The sequence below is a fragment of the Cucurbita moschata genome, unplaced genomic scaffold, assembly GCF_002738365.1.
Source record: "Cucurbita moschata cultivar Rifu unplaced genomic scaffold, Cmos_1.0 Cmo_Scf00442, whole genome shotgun sequence".
Classification (NCBI taxonomy): Eukaryota; Viridiplantae; Streptophyta; class Magnoliopsida; order Cucurbitales; family Cucurbitaceae; genus Cucurbita; species Cucurbita moschata.
In genome coordinates, this window is record NW_019268958.1 from 4,401 (window position 1) to 8,342 (window position 3,942).

The following is a 3,942-nucleotide window of genomic DNA, read 5'->3' on the forward strand; positions in this document are numbered from 1 at the left end:
AACGGCAAGCTCACCGGCAATGTTATAAGTCTGATAAAAGTCCAAGGTTTCGTCTACTACCTACTAGGAAGCTCTTGGAGGAGCTAACAAGAAATGAAAAATACATTCAATTACGACAACTAATAGATAGCAAACTTTTTGGTAGAAACTGAATGATCCCTTGGCTCAGGAAAGAAAAGGAAAAGGTAGTCGTACTCCTACCTTTTTCATCAGACAATAGGAAAGTTTAAGCTGAAAGATTGAATCACACCTGATAAGAAAGGCGGGCTTAGCAGGTTTCTCTAAACGTATAAACAAAAAGAAGAAGCAACCGGTCCTAAAGAGGATACCGATACACGTCTATTCTCGCATGGAAGAACCTAGCTGAACCGGATCAAGGGTCCTAACCTAGTCCGACTGACCTTCTTTGGCTGGCCCCCGCCCCTTGTAACAAGGTCAACGCGTATGTGCTTTTTCCTTTCGTTTAGAGAAATAGCTTACCAGCTCTTTCGGCTCATAGCAGCAGTATGAAAAGCAGAATCCTCATCCTGAGTCGAGTCCGCATTGCCATAGGAATCGACATCGGCCAAACCAAGAGCTCCTATTTTTTCTTTAACGAAAGCGGATCTAACAATTTCGATAAAACCAACATTTTTTAAAGAAGGAGTCGCTCTGCCTTGATCACCGTGGACATACGCAGCTCCCGCTTTACCGTTGCCTACCGTGAAAAGGAAATTTCCCTCACGATAGGCCCTCCTAGCTCCCGAACGTTTTTCTATCAATCGAGAGACGTATAGAATAGTACAACAAACCAATAAGACAAGAATGGACTCATAAGATGGGCGGTCAGGGAAGCGATTTGATTTGTGTTATCCGCCAAGGAAATGATCAAGGAATTCTCTATACACGGCTGAGAGATGACCGTATTGTTGCACATCATGAATAAAGTACCGTAGGCAAGCGAAACTTTCTAAAATGAAAGCGTGTAGAACTCAGATCCACTTTCTCTTCGATTCGTAAACTTCGGATCTGATCTTCCGATTTGGTCTGGCGTGCATCCGATTCGGTCAACAATAAGGTACAAAGCGGATTGATTAAATGGGCTTGAAGTTCCATTATCGTTAGGTCAAAGATCTCTACTAGGTTTAGTGCACTTTGGTAGTTGCGAATGTTGTCGTAATCGAATGTCTTTCTCATTCAACATTCTCTCTTACCAAGCACTCATACTCGCCAGGGTTAAGGAGATAGTTCGTGAGCTAATTGGGTTTCGAGATTGCGTATATGCGAAAAGAGCTTGCTTTCGACTTTCTCCTCGGCGTTTTGTGCCCGGTTCTAGTTCAGGAAAGGATATGATCTCTTTTATTGGAGCACATTGATGCCGAAGGAGTCTTCGGAACCGGTGGAGAGGCTATGATGACTTCAGGCTTTTCAAATAGCATGACCGATACCACAAAGAAAGGTTTTCTAAGTCACACTAGTGGAATAGCTTTTTCATAATAATTATCTCGATATATGATACCAAAAACCTGCCTGATGACGGATAAGGTAAGGGGTTTCAAAAGACAAAAGAATGACAATTCTACGTGTGATAGAAAAGGAGATCTTCTTTATTTTTTTCAGTGTGCGCGGTTCGCCTGCCCTCCTGACCACGGATAGGCTATGGGTCTTTGCACTTTGGCCCCTGAGAATACCACATCAAGGTGACAGGATTCGAACCTATGGCTCTCTGAAACTTCTTATCGGTTATTTCGGCGCATCTTTCTTATGACCTATGTGACGACAGTGGACAACATGCCTGCCTTCCTGACCACAAATAGACTATGGGGCTTTGCACTTCGGCCCCTGAGAATACCACATCAAGGTGACAGGATTCGAACCTATGGCTCTCTGAAACTTCTTCATCGGTTATTTCGGCGCATCTTCTTTAAAAGGATTGTGACAATAGATGACCTATTTGACTGAAAAGTTCCAAAGAACAATTTGTGTAATGCTCCTTCCAAGAATATGTTTCATTCTCTATTCTTGTCTTCTTGGTTCAATGTTTAAAAACCATATGTTCATACCACTTAGACCAAATGCCTTTATAGTAGTTCTAAAATTCTTAGTTGCTAGTCTATATATTCTTCGTGCCTCCTTTAGGTTAGGCCCCATTGATAACTAAATCATTTTATTTATTTATTTTTTCTTTCAAAATTGTCTTTTTTTTTTCTTTTGGAGGGGCATTTCAAGAATCGAACTTGAGACCTCTTGCACCCAAGGGAAGAATCATACCAATCCATGAGCAATGATAATATACACTAGGTTCCTGCTGAATTGCTTTCTCTAAGGCTGATTTTTTTAGAAATGAACATAGGGGCATTCCGAGAATTGAACTCGGGACCTCTCGCACCCTAAGCGAGAATCATACCACTAGACCAAATGCCCTTTCTAAAAATAATGCAACATTTTTAACTCCTACTCAATATATTTTTTTCTCTCAAGTTTGAAATCTATTTTTCTAAGCGGTTGTTGGACTATAAAACAAAAAGTTGATGGTCTAGTATTTTACTTGTAAGTAAGGCATGTAATATTGAATTGTTCTAATACGCAAGTGTTATCGAATAAACTACAACCCAACAAATGAATCAAACTAATCAGTTTGGGTTGGGTTGGATTTATTCGACTCAGTTCATCAGTTTGTTTGATTTAATTCTTCTATTTTGCTTCGTATGATAAGAAAATGAAGTTGTATTGAATGTACCATAGTTTGATTTATTACAAACTCATATGAAATATAATTGCATTAATAGTACTAAGAGTAAAATGGAGTCTATAAACATTTCATGAACTCAAGTGCAACTCATGCTTCATTAAAGACGAGATAAACTTTAGTTAAGTAACTGGAAATTTAAATTACTTCATGTGGAGCTTCAATTACTCTATGTTAGCTACTATCTTTAGGATTTACTAATTGGACACGAGTTCTTGGATTTAGGGGATTGTTTTATGTAATTTTCAACTATAACTTAAGTTTTCAAAATTTTAGGTCATAATTTAGGTAGTGGTTGTATATTATGGATGAACACTAGAGTTTCTATCCGGTTCACCACAACTACTCTAGTTTTTGTTTGAAGGCTATAATTGTCATTTATGTTGTATGGCAATAAAATTTGTTTAGATAAAATTTTAGTTAAAGTTGCATATTTTACTTCTTGCAAGTAAAAAACATTTTCTTAGCATAATATGAATTTAGTTGGAAGAGTTATTAGGAATAAAATGGAGAAATAAATTTTCTTTAAAATAATAAACAAACCCAAGTTCATCTTTGTTGTTGTCTAATTGTGATTTTGCAAAAAGCTTAACTAATATGAAATATCTAGGTAAATCAAGAATATATCCTACACGTCATTCAAGATGACAATAAAATGGAGTTAAATTGAACGCAGTTTTAATTTCATGTCTAGCATAATTGTATTAATGATATTAAAGAGAACTTCGTGTTTTATTAGAAGAGACCAACTTCCTTTGAGGTACTAGGAGTTTAAACTACTTCCATTGTAATTTCAATCACTCCACAATGATTACAAATTTAGGGTTGGCTAATTGGACATCAATTACCAACTTTAGGTTATAATTTAAGTAGTAGCCATTATAATATTAATGAGCATAAGAGTTACAATTCTTTCATGGACCATATGTGTTATAGTTAAATGAATATATATATATATATTATGTATGTTGAGGTTTTGGTAAAGCACAAAGTAGTAAGGAACACCATTGTCAACTCTAGAGCCACCTACAACTCATGATGGAGACCGATACAAAATATTTTAACATCCTTTGGCATCAAGATACAGGAAAGAAGAACGCCGTCAAATTGGAAGCTTTGCTTGTCTTACAAGTCACAATGAGAACTCTAATCAAGCTGGAGCCTTGGACTAGGTAAATTGTTTAGTGATAGTTGAAATGGATGACTTTGACGTC

The 3,942-nt window shown here is 37.1% G+C and overlaps 1 non-coding gene across 1 annotated transcript; it reads right to left on the reverse strand.

Moving 5' to 3' along the window:
• Positions 1-2,331: 2,331 nt before the first annotated feature.
• TRNAP-AGG lies at positions 2,332-2,403 on the reverse strand. Its single transcript has one exon. It is a non-coding gene; the product is annotated as a tRNA-Pro (tRNA).
• Between the last annotated feature and the right edge of the window lie 1,539 nt (positions 2,404-3,942).